A 22,057-nucleotide genomic window follows, 5' to 3' on the forward strand; every position below is an offset into this window, starting at 1 on the left:
GTTGCTCCATCTGTGTTGAGTCTCAGCTTATAGGCTGGTGCAGACCTCCAGACACTCAACAGTGGCACCCTGCATAGCCCAACTCTCACAGTTTATAAATTGACATTTTCTAAATATAATGCCATCAATGAGTAAAATAAAATCAGTAAAATGAGGTAAAACAAGTCAATGGAATCCATTAAAATAGCTCAAAGCTGTTTGAATTATCTATTAATAAGTGATTCATGCATTTTCTTCAGAGTGTCTTGTTGTCTCTCTGATTATCAAATTGTATCGAAATAGTATACTAAGTTAAAGAACAGTCAAAATGTGTATCTAAAAAGGCATTAAGACTGAGTTGTCAACCTCATGACAGATGGCTGTTCAACATGAGTCGGGTTCTACTGGATGTTTCTTCTGTTAAAAGCAGTTTTTCCTCGCCACTATCACTTTTCTAAATATTGCTCTGCGCTGCTGTCCTTGTGGATTATTGTTAGGGGTGCTTAATGTTGGAGTTGGCCATTATCTGATATATTCATATTTCCAAACTATTTTTTTCCAATACCAATATGCACATGGTAGCTCATCAAACCTAATGCTTCAAATAATGAGGTTAAGCGCTGTAGTGCAGAGTGACCTCTCATCCAAAAGGTTGGGGGTTTGATCCCCAGCTCCTGCAGCTACAGTCGTTGTGTATTTAGGGCAAGAAACTTTACCCCAAAGTAGGGCTGAACGATTTGGGGAAAATAATCTATAATCTATATAACTGATTTTTTTTCACAATATTGCAATTGCAATGTGATATGCATCTTAAATAATTTCCAACAAACACAAGCAATAAATCTCCTATCTTATAACCAACACAATATTAGACTAAACTAGGGCTGAACAATTCTGAAAAAATATCTAATTGTGATTATTCTGACTTGTATTGCATATTGGACATGGATTGTTTTATGTCATTCTCATATTTACTAAGAAAAACATATAAAAATGAAGCATGATGTATTATGTATAACATCAATTTCAGGTTAAAGAAACATTGCATCTTCTGCAGTTTGAAAACTGCAGCAGGCCATATTGAGATTTAATCTTCAGTGGTCTGTTGGTATGTTTGCGTGTCTGTGAATGGGCTTGGGTAATAGCCATGGATGGATATAATACTGCCATACAAGCACAGGTCCACCATTCATTTTCATACATAATGCCGATGTGAGATACAGACCAAACCTATTAATAATTGAACTCAGGTGTTTCTATCAGACCTGTTGCCACAGGTGTATAGAATAAAGCACCTAGTCACGCAGTCTTCATTTGCAAACATTTGTGCTACAAAATGGGTCACTCTGAAGAACTCAGTGATTTCAAGTGTGGTACTGTGATGGATGCTTCCTTTGTAATATGACAGATTATGAAATTTCCTTCTGGATATTTTCTACAGTAGACTATAAGTGATATTATCAGAGAGTGGAAGCATTTAGGAACAACAGCAACTCAGCCACAAAGAAGAAGGCCACGTAAAATCACAGAGCAAGGTCAATGACACCTAAGGTGCATGGTGCTTAAAAGTCGCAAACGCTCTGCAGATTCCATAGCTGATGAACTTCGACTGGCATTAATATCAGCATAAAAACCGTGCAGCAGGAGCTTCATGAGTTTCCATGGCCGAGCAGCTGCATGCAAGCTTCACATCACTAGGTCCAATGCTAAGCGTCAGATGGAGAAGTGTAAAGCACACTGACACTGGACTTTGGTGCAGTAGAAATCCATTCTGTAGAGTGACAAATCATGCTTCTCTGTTTGGCAATTAGATGTCAGTTATGCTACGTTCACATTGCAGGCCTTGATACTCAATTCTGATATTTTCTCAGATCTGAGTTTTTTGTTTGCCTGTTCACACTGAAGTCAACTTCCAAAAGATTATATACGTATCTGACTGCACTGTGTGAACTGTGAAGTTTGGTGGAGGAGGGATAATGGTATGGGACTGTTTTTCAGGGTTTGGACTAGCCCCCTTATCTCCAATGAAGGCCAATCTTATTGCTTCAACATACCAAGACATTTTGGACAATTCTATGCTTCCAAGCTTGTGGCAACAGTTTGTGGAAGGCCCTTTTCTATTCCATCATGACTGTGTCCCAGTGCACAAAGCAAGGACTATAAAGACATGGTTTGAGGAGTCTGGTGTGGAAGAGCTTGACTGGACCGTACAAAGCCCTGACCTCAACCTCGCTGATTATCTTTGGGATGGACTGGAATGGAGATTGTGAGCCAGGGCTTGTAGTCCAACATCAGTGTCTGACCTCATAAAGGCTATACAGAATGAATGATCACACATTTCAACAGAAACACTTAGAAGAAGAGTGGAGGCTGTTATAGCTGCAGAAGGGAGGTCAGCTGTATTTGAATAAAATGTCATTACAGCCCCTGTTGGAGTAATAGTCAGTCATCTGAATGCTTTGTCCTAATAGTATAAGTTGGCTGTAATTACAATGGAATTTAAATAACAGTGGACATTTGATTTTTACCTTTCAATCTTATTTATATACAACCTGAAGTGGTGAAATAATATAACAGATATGGACATCTGGAAAACAGTTATATAACATTATAACAGCAAAGATAAATTACCACTATGTGAGTATGGTGACTTTGACTCAAAATCAGTATACGTACCAGAAGGTAAGAGTCTGATGTTTTTCAGCTTTTGACAAACTTTAAAATATCATTAAGATTCCTGGAAAAAAGGTTATTTTGAGGCTGTATTCTTCATTAGGGACATCAGCATTAAAAGCATTTGCTGAGGGAAAAAAAAGAAGAAAACGTGGAGCTACAGCTGCAAACACAGGTGTTGTGTGAATGGAAAGGACAGGGTGTTAATCTGTAACCAAGAGTCTGGTATTAAACTTCGACGACGTGGGCTGAATCGTGTCAAGTTCCTCATGTGAGTCGGCGTGTGAAAGGGGTGAAAACACAAACACTTGTGGAGCAGCGGTGATCAGGCCATCACACGTCAGGTGATTAGAGGTGATTAGAGCTCACACCTCCAGGCACCGCCACAACTTTGCAACTTCACCCTAATCCAATACACGACAGGACACACATGCTAACAGGCAATACCAGGAAAAACATGACAACAATAAGAGGACGCATTCCTGCGGTGAACGATTTATGTGGGTTACAAGTTAAGAGGATTAAGCAGACTATTAGACGGATTACATCAAGTCTACTACAGCACCTACACAACTCATAAACAAGCCAGTGGTGGGTGGATTTCCAGAACACATGGAGGAGCCGTTTCAGTGGTTGTCTATTCCAAATGGTCACAGGGAGGTAAGAAGGTGTTAAAGCAGAGATGGAGGAGGTTTAAACAACATTAGCAGCCAAATGGGCTTCTCCACCCCACACCTGTCCCCTCTTAAAGTCTGACTGGGTGGGAACAGCAGCTCCCAGAAGCCACCTCTCCTCCTCCACAGCTCTGGCGGCCCTATAGCTGTCACTCCTGATTTGTGCATTTCTGAGTATTACATGTGATAAGTCAGCCCTTTCTGGAGCACGAGTGCATGGGGAGCAATGTGAAGGGGTCAGTGCACCTCACACACCCTTCCTCGCTCCATCAAACGCCCAGCGTGGAGCCTCCCTCGGCCCACTCAGACCCTCCAGAGATGGGGGGTCTGAAGGGGAGCGAGCGGCTCTGTAGGTGGGGGTCACTCCACCACAGAAAGGGGTTGAAAGTGGGGCAGACTGGTTGGAAGAGTTGCTTTCAGAGGAATTAACTCTTCACTTCCCCCCTCCTTTTTCTTCCTCCCTCCCTTCTCTTAGTTAGAGTTTTAACAGCAGTACTCGTCTGTCATCGCACACATAGTTACAGCATGATTAATACTGCCGGAGAAATCCTTCTGTCAGCACCTCCTTCACTCCACAAAAACCACAAAGTTTGTTGCAACTGGAATAAGAAATAGTCAAATTAGACATGCAAGAGCCGCATTTAAGGGGCATCCCAATAATTTCAAACATTAAAGTTATCTGGTTAAGAACCAGGTTAATATTGATCTATACTTAACTGACGTGAACAAAACCATCAGCATGAGGACTGATTATTTCTGTACTGCTGTTTTTACTGTTTGAAATCGCTGCCAGAGGGGGGTAGGTGTCAGACAAAATGAATTACTGCATGCTGCAAAAACTGAATTTTTATGAGTGAAGAGGAAGGATGGGATTTTTAGTAAGAACACCACTTATACTGCCTATAAAAGTGTTCAACCCCTTGGATGATTCACCCTTTTATTGACTTTATAAATTAATAATGGTCAATATAATTAGGCTTTTTAGGTCTCAATCAGGCTTGCACAACTGGACTCTTCATTTTGCTTTGCAAAACTGCTCAAGCTCTGTCAGGCTGCATGGGGATCAAGCATGAACAGCCCTTTTCAAGTCCAGCTACAAATTCTCTATTGGTTTGAGGTCTGGGCTTTGATTGAGCCACTCCAGAACATTCACCTTGTTGTCTTTAAACCATTTCTGTGTAGCTTTCACTGTATGCTTCAGGTCATTATCTTGCTGGAAAATAAGAATTCTCCCAAGCCATAGTTCTCTTGCAAACTGAATAAGAGTGTCCTCTAGGTTTCATTATACCCTCTACCTTTACAAGCCTCCCAGGGCCAGCTGTTGAAAAGCATCCCCACAGCATGATGCTGCCACAACCGGGGTCACAGTGACAATGGTGTGTTTGTGGTAATTTTTGCAACATAGCGCCATCTCTGATTGCCATAAAGCACCATTTCTGTCTTATCAAAACAAAGAACTTTCTCCCACTTCCCCATGGAGTCTCCCACATACCTTTTGGTGAACTCTAGTCCAGATTTAATCAGAGTTTTCTTCAACAGTGGCTTTCTTTTTGCTACTCTCCCATAAAGCTTTGACTGGTGAAGAACCTGGACAACAGTTGTTGTCTGCAGAGTCTCTCCCATCTCAGCTGCTGAAGCTTGTATCTCCTTCAGAGTAGTCATAAGTGTCTTGGAGGCCTCTCTCTCTCTAGTCTCCCTCTTGCACTCAGTTTATGAGGATGGCCCTATCTAGGTAGATTTTAACATTACCATAGCCTATTCCTTTCATTTCTTGATGATGGGTTTTACTGAACTCCAGAGGATGTTCAATGTCTTGGAATTTTTTTTTGTATCCATCCCCTGACTCATACTTTTCAATAACCTTTTCTCTGATTTGCTTGGAGCGTTCTTTTGTCTTCATGGTGTAATGGTAGCCAGGAATACTGATTAACCAGTGGCTGGACCTTCTAGACACAGGTATCTTCATGCTACAATCAAATGAGACACATTCACTGCACTCAGGTGATCCCCTTTTCACTAACTGTGAGACTACTAGCACCAATTTGCTGGACTTATGCTGAATTAGTTCGGTCACTTCAAAGAGGTTTTTTGTCTTTTTTGGGCCAAATGAAGCCAAGTTATACTGACCATAATTTAAGTAAGAAATCAGAAAAGGATAAAACATTCAAGGGGGTGAATACTTTTTTTATTGCCACCATACACATGTCCAGGAAAAAATATCACCAAATACATGAGAAACACTGATTTATTAACAGGGGCAACAAAATCAACACAAACTGAAAGTTCTTCACAGAAGCTTTGATTATTATATTATAGCTTTTTCTAAATAATGCTGTTTATTAAAACAAATCTGCTGGTAAAAAATGTTTTTAGCTAGTAAATGTTTAAATCCACAAACCACAATGCAGGCAGGCAACAAAGTTAAATTCCAAATTTACATACATCCAATAACACTTATTGCTAACTTGACTGCTTTATAGTTAAATCTAGTGATGCTCCAATGCATCTGTTTAAGATCAGCTGGTATCAGCCCTTTTGGCATCCACAGGCCATCGGCTTTTAATCTGGAATGAACAGATATAAAAAGACAGTGTTTTTCTATCGTGTCATATCAATTTAATGTTGGAATCTAGTATACCTAAGTACTAAACTAAATAATAAAAAATAATGCTAATTGATTAGTTCATCTCTATTAAATTCCAATCAGAAAATGCACATTTATTGTGGATAAATAGTCTGCTGAGCCTTTTTTTGCCAACTAAGTGATACTTAGGTAGACAGATGTTGAAGCCCACCTACATAAAAAGTTATGTACATGACTTCAACCTTCAATAAAGCAGGTGGCCTGTAGCTGACTGGGATAAACTTAGAGGGAAATTGTTGTGAATTTTGTTGATTTGTTTTACAGACTGTGTTTACCCCCCAAACTCTGCCCTAGAGCACACAGGGATCAATCAGTACAGCTCTGCTGTTTGTAATAATGAGTCCCTTTTTCACAAGGCAAACATTTTCTTATGAAATAGAGACCTTACAATAATACTAGCATTAGTGTTCCAATGCACCGTGAAAATGAGCCGCGTTTTTTCTTTCAGAGGAGGACTTTCGAGCAGCAGACGCACCTTTCATCACACAGCGAGGACTGGGAATGATGGCTGTGAAAAATCTCCGCTAACCTGTGAAACAAAAAGCCACGGCAGAACACGGATGATGAAATTACTCCAGGCAGAGGAGGAATGCGTATCAAGAGCGACGTTCCAGCTGGGCCCAAACTGACCCTCGGCTCTGTGAAATTAGAAGGATTTTCAGCAGCTCAACGATAAAACCGCTGTCATAGAATCCTGGAAAGCTGTTTATTACCGTGGCTACACAGCTGTCTGGACCGTATGGGCTAATAGAGGGGTAAAAGATGAGAAAGCATGAGTTTGTAATCATTGTCCAGCTACACAAAGATTCACTCTATGTATTAATTTCCATGAAATGAAATGTTATTTGATCCGATTGTTTAACTTGTGAAAGTAAATCTGATGAATATTAGCTTTAAGCTAACCCTGGTACAAGATATGTAGTGCTAAGATTTGATTACAATAATTCATGATCTAACTTCTGCTGGGGACTACACCCAGCTGAGGTATTTGGGGTTTTTTTTAACCAGCAAGTTAAATTTGAGCTGCGGATTAAAAAAGGGACAGGACGTCAATGATAAAGCTCAAACATTTGATTCCCACTGCTAAATCTGGCTCCCATGTCAGCAACCATAGGGTGGCATTTTGGTTTCATTTTGGCTTTAAAGTAGAAGTCAAGGGCATCTTGTCCATCTTTATACAGTTCAAAAATATGCTTCTATTTTGTTCCCTATGGCTGAGACCCTATGAACTTACAAAGCCCGCAATAAGACATACTTTGCTCCACTTCTGCTACAGTTTCAGGGGGGAATGGCATGTGTGATTGAATGGAATACATTGTCAGCTTTGAGGCCTGCTATAGAGAGGTGTGTGCCTTTCCAAATCCTATCCAATTACTTCAATTTACCACAGGTGGACTCCAAGTCAGGTGTGGAAACATCTCGGCAAAGACTGAGAGAAACAGGAGGCACTGGAGATTATATCAAGAGTTTTTGCAAAGGGTCTGAACACTACACTGTGTTTCAGATTATTATGCAAGTTTGTGTTCATTTTTTTGCTTTTTTTGCAAAATAACAAAATGCAGTGTTCCAAATTATTCTGCAAAACAGAGTTTCAAAACACTCAGTGGCTCTAAAGCACCTGAAACAGAAATCTGTTGTAATTTTTGCATTAGGAGGCAATTTTTCTCAAATCAAAGCTATTTCAATCAAAAACATCTTTACAGATCAAGTTCCATTTTAACATAGGAGTCCCTCTTTGATACCACCCTAACTATTTCATCCATTCAACTTAATGGTCTATGTATAGTTTCCGCATAGTGCGTTGTCTTGCATGTTAATGATTTTATGAAGGAAGGCACGGTTCTTCTTTTTGTGCCACAGCAGGAAATGGGCAGTTAGGTACTCCACATATATTGTGGAGGTCAGTTTGACACCTTAAAGGGGCTTACCAACTCACTTCCTATGATTCCAGACCAAAACATCACTCCACCACCTCCTTGCTGACGTTGCAGCCTTGTTGGCACATGGTGGCCATCCATCAACTATGCAGAACTCCATCCATCTGGACCATCCAGTGTAGCACACCGTTTTGAAAATTAGTCTTAATATATTTCTGAGCCCATTGCAATCATTTCTCCTTGTGGGCATTGGTTAAGGGTGACTGAAATACAGCTCTAAGAATATCAGCAAGCCCCTGGAGGATCCTGCATCGAGAGGTTCTTGGGACTTCAGAGACAGACTAGCTTAATAATTTGGAACAACCTCCTTAAGTAGTTTCCCTTTAAATAGGCTCAGCTGGCACACTGATGTCCAGACCTGTCTGAGATTGATGTCAAACTGACAGGAGAAAGAACATAATTGAAAACTTAAATTGAAAAATGTTTTTTTTTTTTTTTTTTTTTTTTTACCATAGCACCAGGCTGGAAAAAAGTGAAGGGGGTCCGAATACTTTCAGAATGCCCTCCATGCATTGGGGTCTATAAGTATTGTTACATTCTCAGTTTTCTTGTTTGTGTTCAATTAATTAAAAAATAATACATTTGACTATTTGTTTCCACAGTTTGCCAAAATATTAACTACCTGCATTGTCCAAAAACAAGCTATTCATTCATGTCGGTTTCCTTTTTTGCACGTACTGAGAGACAACAGAGGAACAAAAGGCACAGAGGAAGTCTTAAGGCACGTTTTTATAAGTGTGAACTCTTGCTCAATAACCTCCCAGAGAATATGAATCTGTCTAAATTTTCCCACAAGATCTCAGACAACCGCTCCATCCATATGATGTTAATATATTGGGAGATCCCTGCAGAGTCTCAGCCCTCGGGGCAAAGAAAGACCCCGATGAATATTCAAGTTTCTCACAATAGTCGGGCCAAATCACTCTGCTGAGATTGACGCTTTGAAGTCTTAAAGAATGCTGAGGGGGAAGAAAAACGTCATTCATAACGAGTGAAAAGGCTGTCACAGCAAGATTCCCCCTCCCTCTGTCTCATTCTCTCCCTCTGTCTGTCTCACTGTCTGTCTCTTTTTCATGATTGACGACGTATTGAAAACTATCAGTTTGTGTTCTGCAATTATTCATGTTATTGGCAAGAAAAAAGCAGGACTATGAAATTTCTAACATCTTTTGAGTGTTCTGATCTGAAATAAAATCTGATTGAAGATACTAATGCTTGTAAACTCATAGACTCAGTGTTCCAGACAACAAGGAGAGAACATGCTGTATCCCCGCTTGTACTTCAGACATGCATAAAGATGCACAGTCTGAAGGTAACAATTAAGTTTTGTTGCAAGCGCAAGGTTTTCTGTGAGCCAGTTGTCTGCATCAGGTCATAAATGTCAGAACTTAAGTGATGCTCGTAAACTTTTCACTAAAGGCTGCTTCAAGCTAGATGGGTAAACCAAACTGAGAGATGGCACGTAAAGCAGCGTTCTGACAGATTTTATAGAGAAACTTAAAGTGACAAAATGATTTGTTTGTTTTTCTGATTGATCCAGCAGATTGAATACATGACAAATCAAGAAACTTCATCAAACTGGTGAAAAAATCTCGTAAATCTGGCATTTAATTTAAGTGGCTTAGCTCATTTAATTCCCACTAATACGTAAACAAAAAAGAATGTTCAATCACACAAAGCATATTTAAGATTCTAGTTCTTTTTCACACACAGCCTCAGACCAGAAATACAGTGTTAATGAAAATTCACGCCCTTGGATGTTTTACCCTTTCATTGTTTTTCATATATCAATCATGCTCAATATAATTCAGCTTTTATGACAAAAAATTAAAAAATTAACACCTCTTTAATGCCAAAGTGAAAGCAGGTTTCTAGAAAGTAATGTCAACTAATGAAATAAATATATGTAATAGAAAATAAGTGACAGCATAAATATTGACCTCCTTTAAAGTGACTGAACTTATTAAACAGAGGTCCAGCCAACTGGTGCTAGTCGTCTTACAAGTAGGGCTGAACGATTTTGGAAAATAATCCAATTGCGATTGTTTTCCCCAATGTTGCAATTGTGATTTGATATGTGATTACTGCTTAACTTTCTTTAATTCCTGAATAAAGGCTGAACAACTCTTTAAAAGTGTCTAATTCTGTTGCACATTCTATTGCACATTGGATATGAATTGTTGCATTGAAGTGATTTTGTCATTTTTATAAATAATAAGTACAAAAAAGAAGAAGGTAGGCTTTTTTGTCGACTATTCTAAAAGAAATGGCACCTGAATGATGGCATGATATGTCATGCATAACATCTGCTGCTGCAAAAAAGTTTAAAACTGCTATTTTGACACAAATTTCAGTTCAAAGAAATATTGCACCTTTTGCAATTTGAAAATTGCAGCAGACCATATTGCAATTTCATCTTATTTTCGATTAATTGCCCAGCTCTACTCACATGTAAGTTGTTTGGTCTGATGAGAAGAAAAATTGTGCTTTTTGGCCTTCAGACAAGACATGTGGTGGACCCCAATCACTGCACATCACCACAAACACACCATCCCCACTGTGAAGCATGGTGGTGTCAGCATCATGCCGTGGGAATGCTTCTCAACAGCAGGATCTGGAGGGCTTGTAAAGGCAGAGGGTAAAATGAATGCAGCAAATATATATAGGAAAATACTGGTGGACAATCTTATTCAGTCAGAGGACTATAGCTTGGGAGATTTATTTTCAAGCAGGACAATGACCCGAAGCACAGAGTGAAAGCTACACAGAAATGTTTTAAAGACAACAAAGTGTTGTGAATGTTCTGAAGACCACGTAAAATGACAGAGCTAGTCAACGACTGCCAAGGCGCATAGTGCAGAAAAGGTCACCAACGCTCTGCTGATTCCATTGCTGAAGAGTTCTGAACTTCCACTGGCATTACAGTAAGCACAAAAACTGTGCAGTGGGAGCTTCATAAAATGGGTTTCCATGGCTGCATGCAAGCCTCACCTCACCGAGTCCAATGCCAAGTGGTGAATGGAGTGGTGTAAAGCACACCGACACTGGACTGTGGAGAAGTGGTAACTTGTTAAATCAGATGGGCAAGTCTGGGTTTGTTGGATGCTCGGCCGCAATGAGCCAACTGTGACGTTTAGTGGAGTAGGGATAATGGTATGGGGATGTTCTTACCCCTTATCTCCAGTAATGCTTCTGCATACCAAGACATTGTGGACAATGCTATGTGTGACAACAGTTTGGGGAAGGCCCTTTTCTATTCCAACATGGCTGTGTGTCAGTGAACAAAGCAAGGCCTATGAAGAAATGGTTTGAAGAGTTTAGTGTGGATGAGCTTGACCGACCTGCAAAAAGCCCTGAAATCAACCCCATCGAGCACCTTTGGCATGAACTTAAACAGCGATTGTGAGCCAGGTCTTCTCATCTAGCATCAGTGCCTGAACTCATAAATACTCTTCAGAATGATTGGGCACAAATTCCCACAAAGAGTGGAGAATAAATGGAGCAGCAGAAGGAGGGGCCAACTCCACACTGAAGAACATGTATTTGAATACAATGTCATTACAATCCCTATTGTTGTAAGAGTCAGACGGCCAAATACTTTTGTCCATAGAAAAAAAGACGACAAACAAGGTTAATGCATTAGGCCTGTTTCTGTGGACAAACCACACCTGAAACACACCTGGAGCTCAGATTTCACCCACAGGCTCGACGGTTACAGAGCAGCCACACAAGCTAACGGATGTATTCTGTGTACAGAGGTGTCTGTCTGGCTCTGAAGGTGGCATTAAGAGAAGTGTTTGGTGATTTTCCAGGGTTAGGGCAACAACAAACCAGCCAAGAACAGCAGAATTAAATATTTCCCCCCTCACTCTCTCTGCTGCTGACGGTAGCTGGACATCAGTTAATCCACTTTAAGTGTTCATATCTTCACATTTTATCTCTCTGCTGTTTTTAGTGATAGTGGCATTTTTATTGCATTAAAAATTCACTCTAAATTTTGATTAGTGATTCTGTACAACCTTACAAATAGAAAAACATTTCTGAGAGGCAAATACGGTGGCTGTCAGGGAAAAACGTCCTGCAAAGTCAACAGAGACTTGATGAACACTTGTGCAAAGATGGCTTGTTATGCATTTTCTCCTTATTTTTATTTTTTCACTTTTATTGGTAGGACATTTGCTTTAACTGCATTAGGTTTAAGTTCATTGCATATTTATTTTTCATTTACTCCACATTTAAAATTTGACTTTATTAAATATCCTACGTTACTGCACAGTAGGAAGCATTGATATCAGAAAATATCAGATCATCAACTGCAACTAGAACGGAATATTTTAATGGCATGTGGAGGAAGAAAAAGAACTGGTGCTAACTGTTCATCGTAAAAAAAAAAATCAGAAGAGATTTTCTTAACATGGCGTTTGTGCAGCAGGAATTGGGAATTGGAGGCTCTTCTTGCCAAGTCAACCAGGAGCATTTAATGAAGGGCTTGTTGCTGAGTGTCTGCTGGGCCGCGTCGGGCACACACTGCAAACCAAAAGCTCTAATTAAGGGGTTCCTCTGACGGTCAGACAAAGCAGACAGCAGGGGTCAAGACGCTGGCCTACAAACTGGCTGTGACCCTCACACCTGCCTGGTTACATTATACTACAACATGTCTGCGGACACGCACACACAGATACGGCATTACTGAAGCAGTGACTTACCACTCACACACAGAGGCAGGGATAAGGAAGGAAACAAAAGGGACGAATGGACCTACAGGCAGACGAACATGCCTAGAAGGCCGACATAGTTTCTGGTATGGATATCTATATCTTCTATGATAGGGCTGGGTTTTTGTCCCTCTACTGTTGTCTTTTATTTGTAAAGCCCTTACTGAATAATTATAAATATCTAACTGCATAGCTTAAGCTAATGTAGTCATGTAGATAACCTTAGCTACAAAGCTTACATAGCTAAAGTTAACTTACACAGCTAAGGTTTGTGGCTCACTTTAGCTTCATTGGCTCCTGCTGAAGCTAACATGTCTATAATAGCTACGTAGTTAACCTTTCTACATATGTTAATGTAGCTTAGTTAGCTTAAGCAAAATCATCTTTAGCAAACATAACTTAAGCTAACACAGCTATGTAGATAACCTTAGCTATAAAGTTTACATAGCTAAAGTTAACTTACATAGCTAAGGTTTGTGGCTCTCTTTAGCTTCATTAGCTTCAGCTGAAGCCATCTCATGTAAACCAGCAGCATAGTTCACATTTTTTCAAAGGCCAATGTAGCTAAGTCAGCTTAAGCAACATCATCTTTAGCAAACACAGCAACAAAGCTTATGTAGCTAAGGTTATCTTATGTAGCTAATGTTTATGGCTCACTTTAGCTTCGTTAGCTCCTGCTGAAACTAACTTATCTATGCCAGCTACGTAGTAAACATAACAACATAGGCCAAAGTAGCTTAATTAGCCTAAACAACATGGTCTTTAGCAAACATAGCTTGAGCTAATTTAGCTTTGAAGATAACCTTAACCACAAAGCTTATGTAGCTAAGGTTAGTGGCTCTCTTTAGCTTTGTTGGCTCCTGCTGAAGCTAACATATCTATGCTTACTATGTAGTCAACCTTTCTACATAGGCCAATGTAGCTAAGTTAGTTTTAGCAACATGATCTGAGTAAACTTGGCTTAGGCTAACATAGTTATGGACATAACCTTAGCTACAAAGCTGTAGCTGTAAGCTGTGCTTTGTGATCATAGCTTTAGCTATCTGAAAGCCTGCTTAGAGTTTGAAAAAACCTCCAAATGAAAACAAAAGGGGCTCACACATGTTTGGCACTGAGGAGAGGCTTTTTTTAAGCCATGCTGCCATAAAGCCCAGATCCACGTAGGGCTGCAGTGATTATTGTCCTTCTGAAACTTTGTCTGCCACTTTGTTTGTCAATAAATCAGCTAAAATTTCTAAAATTCTGTTTTCACTTTGTCATGATGAGGTACTGAGTGTAGATTAACTGCAACATAACAAAATAGAAAAAATGAAGCAGGTCTAAATACTCTCCAAATTCAACCTAGTTAAATAACGGCTAAAAAGTAGTTATAAAGCAGTATTCTGAGTCTCAGGTATTCTAAACTTTGTATTAGCACACAAAGATACAAAAGATTACTCTAAAGCTTCTTTTGTGTGTTAAAGATAGGTAAGCTTCTTTTCGTAAGCATCTTTTTTGAGTAAGAGTCTTTATTTCCCATAAAGACACGTATCTGGACTCAGTAACTGGTGCAACACGGAGCCCCTCAACCTGAACCACGAGAAGTAAATCCCTACAGGCTGCTAAGGGGCCCCATGTGAGAGTGTGTCAAAAGTTCATGCCCTCCTTCCACTGTTCACACTGCAAAAACAAAAAGATCGCCCAGTGTGAGCTAGAGCCCTGCCACTAACAAGACTGATTGTTACAGAGCAGCTCCACCTGTCTCCTGCTCCAATTAGTCCTGCTGGCCACTCAAGTGCTAAATAACCTGCAGAGAGGGAAGTGATGGCAAGAGAAAGGTCAGAGAAATGGAAGAAATGCGTGAAAAGCATGGACGGGGATGAGCAGAAACAAAAGGCCGGTTAAAAAGACTAATCATTTCTGGAAAAAAAAAAGAGGAAGCTTTATGTTTTGGGTGAAGATGTCTGAGGCTGAGTCACCTGGAGAACTTACTTCCTGTAAAGTTCACAGAATGCTGTACTCACAATGGTCGCGTATTATTCATATCACATGCCATTTATTACGCTCTAATTGTGTGTGTGTGTGCACTGAGCGCGTGCAGGAATGTTGTACCAAAGTGGCAGGAAATGTTTAATGAAGAGAGCTGCGCCGACGATATGGTTTGTGTCAAATCTGTCAAGAAGACATAAACTATAAAGTGTGAATCTGAGGTTAAAGGAACAGATGGAGAAAGGAGCGAGCTGGGAGCCACAAACCACAAAGAGCTGTTCTATGGCATTTAAATTATTCCCTTTAAGTGATCTACAATGAGAAAGCCCCATCATGTACTTAGCATTGTGGGCCAAGTTAGTTTAACTGGTAGTTCTGGACTCAACTAGAAACAGTCAACCTAGCAAAGCCAAACGTTCTCATTATAACAAGACTGAGCTACAAAAGCATTTTCTGTGTTAATATGTGCCATGAAATTATCACCTTCGGATTTTGATGACAAGGAGGATTTAGTAATGAGTCATTCTCATCTGTCACAAGGTCTGAATGTTAAAATAACAACAAAATACATGAAAAAATATGCAGTACTGTCCATTCTGCAGAGATTTAATTATTGAAGAATAAATAAATCACTGTAAAGTGAGTGACTGTGAGAGTTGTTGTTATGGAAAATAAAGTTGACAGAACTGAAATTACTTAAAGGGGAAAAAAAAATAATAATTGAGAAAAGTGGCCAAAAAAGGGGGTGAAGTGGCAGAAAAATTGGTAAAAATGTGGCAAAGGGGGTTAAATATAGGCAGGAAGGTGAAAAGCAGCTAAAATGTAACAAAAGTAGTAAAATAGTAGGAAAAATGGCTTAAAATGGCAACAAATGTCACAAAAGTCATTCACATGCGCTCACATATGAAATGAATGTTAACATGGCAACAAAAACACATGAAAAGACAATAAATGTACAGTATTGTCTCTCTTGTAGAGTCGTAATTATTGAGCAGTAACTTAAGAAATAAATCACTGAAAAGTTATTGACTGTGAGAGCTGTTGCTTTAGAAAATAAAGTATAACAAACTAAAATCAAACTTTGAAAAAAAAAATTAGAGAATTGTGAAAAGAGGCAAAAAAGGCTAAAAATTGGCTGAAACTGACAAAATAATGGTAGAGAAAGTGAAAAATGATGTCCCAAAGTGCCCAAAGTGCACAAAGCGCCAAAGGTGAGATGCAAACAGTAAAGATTGTTAAGAAAAGCAGAAAAGGGTTAAAAATGGGTGGAAAATTGGCTTAAAAGTGGCTAAAAAGTGCCAAAAATGGACCAATAGTAGCATAATAGCTTAAAAATCGCAACAACATGGCAAAATGGGCAACAAGTGCCAACAATTGGTTAAAAGGGGCGAAAATTGGTCAAGGCAGAAAAGCATTACAAAATGGTTGGCAAATGGTGAAAAGCGGCTAAAAAGTGGCAAAAATTGGCAGACAGTGGCAAAAACGGCTTAAAAATTGCAACAACAAGGCAAAAATGGGAAACAAGTGCCATAAATTGGTTAAAAGGGGCAAAAATTGGTCAAATGATGCAAAATATGTGAGAGTAGTTACAGAGTGGCAAGTATGTTAGAAGAGGAAAAAGTGGGATATAAGCAGCAAAAAGAGTCAAAAAAGGCAGAGAAAGGTTAAAAAACGGCAGTAAATAGTGCTAATTGGCTTCAAAGTGGCAACAATGTGGCAAAAATGGGCAAAAAATGGTTTAAAAGAGGCAAAAAAGGGTCAAACATTGAAAAAGTGCATTAATAAAGATGAAAAGTGATTTAAGAGTTGCAAAAGTGGGTTCAAAGAGGCAAAAATGGGTTAATAAAGGTGGAAAGGGGCTAAAATGGGTGGAAAAAGTAAAAAGCTGCTTAAGAGTGGCAAATATGGGCAAATATGCACCCACGTATGGTAAAAATGTTAAATGTTAAAACACGTGAGAAACAGTAAATGTACCTTATTATACCACTTGTAGTTGTATATTATTATTGAGAAATAAATCACTGTGAGGTTAGTGACTGAGAGTTGTTGCTATGGAAAGTACAACAAACTGAAGTTACTTAGAGGTACAAATAAATAATTGCTAAAGAAAGTGAGAAGTGGCAAAAATTGGTTAAAACTGGCAAAAAATGTGACAGACAGTAGTGAAAATGGTATAAGAGTGGCAAAAATTAGGTTAAAAACTGCAAATATGGAATATAAGCAGCAAAAATTGGTTAAAAAAGGCAGAAAGGGTGGCAAAAATTGGCAAATAGTTACAAAAAATGGCTTCAAAGTGGCAAAAAACAGGTGTCTACAGCAGTGAAAATGGGTTAAAAATAGCAAAAATAGGTCAAAAGTGGAAAAAATGGGCAACAAGTTGCATAAATGTCTCGAAATAGGCAAAAATGGGTCAAATGTGGGAACAACATGGGCAGAAACAGCAATTACACGTTTAATTATTCTGCTACCAAAATAAAAGCATGAATCTATTTGACAGAAAGTCAAGAATTCATCATTTCTAGCTGAATATACTGGTGATTAAATGTTGTTAACACTTCCTGGCTAACTAAAAACTTTTACCTTACAAAGCTAAAAACAGCTAAATATCCATGTTATGATATTTAAAGAAAGAACGTGGCTCAGGATTCATTTTCATTTGACTAATAAATGAATTTAACTCCAGAGTGGTAAAATGAGCTGGAGTCAAACAGAGTAATCCACTCCTTGTGCATCAGGAGAAATAAAAAAGCCTGAATGTTATGCATCAGGGGCCTTTTGGGCACTCGGTTCTTGTAAGGATGCCCTGTCCCTGGCTCTAATAAAGCATGAAGGAATGGATACACCCCAGCCATTGGAGCCAGCTAATGGACTACATTCATGCGCCCTCTCTATGGACTAGTTGACACAAACAGGTGGGGTTTAAATGGCAAATTAAGTGCCCGTAGATGCCACCAGAAAGAATCTGTTCATTAAATTAGACGCTCCTGGCTTTTGTGATTAATGGTGTTTGGATACATTTATTTTTACTGCATTTTAATTTGGAGAGAATTAATAGAACGGGCTGCTCCAGTGCCTCCGGTCAGACTACCTGCTCTGTGCCGCTGGACTGTGATAGAGAGGGAGCGCAGGGCGAGAGCAGGAGGAGGGAGAAGTCTTCTGTGCATACTTTCCATTTGCACCCACACCCCTCCCTGAAGGTCGGGTGCTGCTGAAAGCTCTTTTGTATGTTTGTGAGTGGTGTTACAGCTACAGCGATACAGTGTACACCTCTGGTCTTTGACTGGACGGTTTCTAATAACATTTAAACTGCAAATTTATGCTCTTCTTAGGAGCTTCAGTCAGTCTAAAGCCAGATTTAGAGAATAAACAAGCATTTAGATGTATTATATACAGCAGTAAATCCATTAAGCCTCGTTCTAGCTGAAAACACTCTGTGATAAAGATCAGCCTCATTAGAGTGAAGATGCTCAGAGGGGCCAAGCACTCACTTAACCACCAATTAAACACAATTAAAAGAAACAGGGTGATGAAGAGATGTAATCACTATAATTGCCCTCTTAGCACATGAATGCCACTTATTACATTAAGTCAATGGATTACGAAAATGAAGTGTTAGTTTTCTGCACTGTTGATGACAAAGTCTAGTTGTATTTCACAGCGACAAATCAATCCTGGTGACCTTTTACTGAAGTGGATTGTTTTTCCATATGTGAATGCTAACGCCAGATTGAGCTCAAAGCACAGCAGAGGCTCAGAATGGATGTCACACTGCAAATTTTGAATAGGAAATATACAAGCAAAACTGTTGTTTACACAACCGTATCAAATAATAATTTATGCAGTTTTAGTACTTTAGTATAAAGACACCTGTGTCTGGAAGGTCCTGTCACTGGTTAAACAGTATTCCTGGTTACCATTTTACTATGAAGACAAAAGAACAGGGAAATTCATCATGAAGAAATTAAAGGGATATGGCACATGTGTAATTCTGCCTAGATCAGGCTGTCCTCACAAACTGAGTGACCGTGCAAGAAGGAGACTAGTGAGAGAGGCCACCGAGACACCTATGACTACTTTGAAGGAGTTACAAGCTTCAGCAGCTGAGATGGAAGGATTGCAAAGAGGAAGCCATTGTTGAAGAAAACCCATTCAATCCTGACTAGTCTTCACCAAATGCAGGTGGGAGACTCCACGGTCAAGTAGAAGAAAGTTCTTTGGTCTGATGAGATCAACATGGTGCTTTTGGTCATCAGACAAGACGCTATGTTTGACACCAAAAACTGTACATCACCACAAGCACACCATCCCCACTGTGAAGCACGGTTGTGGCAGCATCATGCTGTGGGGATGCTTCTTGGCAGCCAGCCCTGGTAGGCTTGTAAAAGTAGAGGGTAAAATGAATGTGGCAAAATATAGGAAACTCCTGGAGCACAATGGCTTGGGAGAAGCAAGACAATGACCCAAAGCTACACAGAAATGGTTCAAAGACAACAAGGGGAGTTCTGGAGCAGCCGAGTCAAATCCTAGACCTCAGTCCAAGAGAGAATTTGTGGCTGGACTTGAAAAGGGCTGTTCAAGCCTGATCCCCATGCAACCTGACAGAGCTTGAGCAGTTTTGCAAAGAAGAATGAAGTCAAATTGCAGTGTCCAGATGTGCAAGCCTAACTGAGACCTATCCACACAGACTCAGCGCTGTGATTGCAGCCAAAGATACATCTACTAAATACTGACTTGAAGGGGATGAATATTTCAGGACATCATGAAATGAGTGAATCCTCACTACTCTGTTTATTAGATCAAAGGCCAGCTGTGCAAGCTTTAGGTATTTTAGGAGGAAAATTATGAGCAAAAGTTCCAAGACAGTCATAATCCTTAACGATCAATCTATTAATTAATCTAGTACTATGATGATCTATTTTTAAATCCTTGCATCTCCTACTTACTGTCACTTTCAACAGCAGATAGGTTTAAATGTCAGGGTAGAAAAGGCACAAGTGTGAATAAAATACAGTTGATGCTGTGTATAGATTTCATACATTGCATCATTTACACATATTTTCTAAAAACAGGTTACTTTCAAAATGTCTTAAGGGAAAATAAGGCTCATTTTCCCCTTTAGTTGCTACTTTAATTTCCCACCCATCTGCACAGATGTTTTCACTTCAGTTTGACACTGTGTCAGATTTGCTGCTCATATGAAAGTCTGTGGTTGCTGGCTGCTGCTGTCTAAAAGAATAAATGATCAGATATACCGTGGTTTTACATTCTCGCCTTTTGAGAGCTAGCCAAAGTAGTACACAACTTCTGAATCAGTAATCAGGAGTCTCTGTCCACTAGCACAGAATTCAGCTGCTCAAGGAAATCTGTCCATAAGACACAGCAAAGTCTATTATTTTCTAGCTTTATAATACTGTTTCTTTTTGCCGGAGCCGTAACAAAAGCAGAAGACATATCTTGTTTTTATTGAGTGTTAAACCATCTGCTCTCCCGGCTGATGAGAAACCCAGGGGCCTTGCAGTCTTGGCAGGGAAACCCTGTCTGTGGTTGGCTGGCTGACCTCGAGCTCATTTGTCAATCAGGCATGTTTTCCCTTAATTAGAAGAAACGCTCCAACAACTCAGGCGGATCCTCTACAGAAACATGGAATACTCTGCTTTTCTGTCTGTTCTCTTATTTACACAGCCTGTCCATACACCTGTTTAAAGGCTTAATGGTTACACTTAAAAAAAAGACCACTCAAACGCTGTACAACACATTGGCACGCTGCAGTCCTACTACTTAGAGTCTGTGGTGGAATATTTATGATTTTAATTATCACGCTGTCTTTTAGATGAAAGAGTGAAGGTTTCTACAGATTAACTCTTCATTAACTCATTTACAAGAGTGTCCTGGCCAAGACAAGCAGAGGCATATTTAACAGAGTTACAGACATGAAACATTAAACATAAAAACACTAGAACACAGATCAACCAAGTACTGAGTCACAGAGCAGAAAGTCATCAGTAAAAACATCTACAACCCAATAAACCATCTTCTAAGCCCTTTACTCTCCTTTTAAAACAATTTAAGGAGACCAGCTCCAACAGATATATTTTCCTGCAGAAGATTCCAGCCTGCAGGAGCAGCAAATCCAAAACTCCTTTTTTTTTAAGACGGACTTTAGGCACAGGATGCAAAAACAAGTCTTGTAAATGAGTCACACAGTGAAGACTGTAGCTTTCAGAACTTCTCACATGATTAAAATCACACAGGTATGATGGAAGCAGGTTTAATATGGCCTTACAAATGAGGTTTGCCAATGATTTTGTCTATGAGCGGTCAAAGATGGCTGCCCAACTGATGAGTAAAGGACCAATCTGAGACCAATGGTACAGTATCTAAAGATTTAGGGCATTGGAAAGATGCATGCATACATAAAACATTAACATAATAAGAGGCATAAAAGTGGCAGCCAAAGCAAAACAAGACTTATTTTAAAGTAAAAGTCAAGATGCAACTTTTACTTCTTTACAAGTTGCTAAATATGAAGCTTAAGAGTCAGAGATCCATTGATCAAAATACCTAAGGTGTTCAAAAAAAGGCACAGACTTAAGAATGGCCTGGTTTGATTTTAGAGGTCCAGGGTCAGCCTTTTATTCCATGACAAAACTAGACTAAGACTAGCCAAAGATGGATCTGTGATGACTAAAACTGACAAAAAGTAAGCTTAGCTTTTGTCAAGATGACAAAAACTAGACTAAAATGTAATTTAGTTTTTGCTGGACATTAGAAATCCATGATATTTCTCCACTGTGGGTAAATCTGTCAAATCTGTCTTTCACCTCTCAGCAGCAGAAAGCACACACCCCAGGTTGCAAAGAACCAACTACCGTGACTTGGTACCAGATTTAGGCAAGAGAATAAATGCTTGGACTTAAAATAAAGACTACAATGTGGTGACTTTTTAAAACTAAAAAGGGTAAATATGATTAAATGTGACTAAAACTAAAAGACATAATCAAAAGACTATGACTAAAATTAAAATCAGCTGTCAAAATTAACCCTGCCTACCACTTTACTTATCTGTCCTGAATTGTAAATCTCAAGGAGGCCTTTAACTGCAAGGCTTAAATTCTTGTTTTTTTACCTCAAAATTTTCAGTCATATTATGTTGTCAAAAGGAGAATATTGAGGCCTTGAAGGCTACGTTCACACTGCAGTTAAAAGTGACCGGAATCTGATTTTTTTGCTCACATGTGACTCATATGTGATTTTTTTTCTGACAGTGTGAACAGCGCAAGTCACATTGAATCTGACCTTTTTGAATCAGATTCAGGCCACTTTTGTATGTGGTTCTAAATCAGATACATATCTGATCTTTGGGAAGTTGACTGCAGCGTGAACAGGCAAACAACAAAAATCAGATCTGAGAAAAGATCAGAATTGAGCATTAAGGCCTGCAGTGTGAACGTAGCCAAAGTGTTACCT

The 22,057-nt window shown here is 39.4% G+C and overlaps 1 protein-coding gene across 4 annotated transcripts in view; it reads right to left on the reverse strand.

Moving 5' to 3' along the window:
* bmpr1bb (bone morphogenetic protein receptor, type IBb) overlaps nucleotides 1-22,057 on the reverse strand; it is an 89,262-nt gene that overhangs the window by 32,103 nt on the left and 35,102 nt on the right. The window lies entirely within an intron of this gene.

Source organism: Cheilinus undulatus, linkage group 17, assembly GCF_018320785.1.
Source record: "Cheilinus undulatus linkage group 17, ASM1832078v1, whole genome shotgun sequence".
NCBI classification, from domain to species: Eukaryota; Metazoa; Chordata; class Actinopteri; order Labriformes; family Labridae; genus Cheilinus; species Cheilinus undulatus.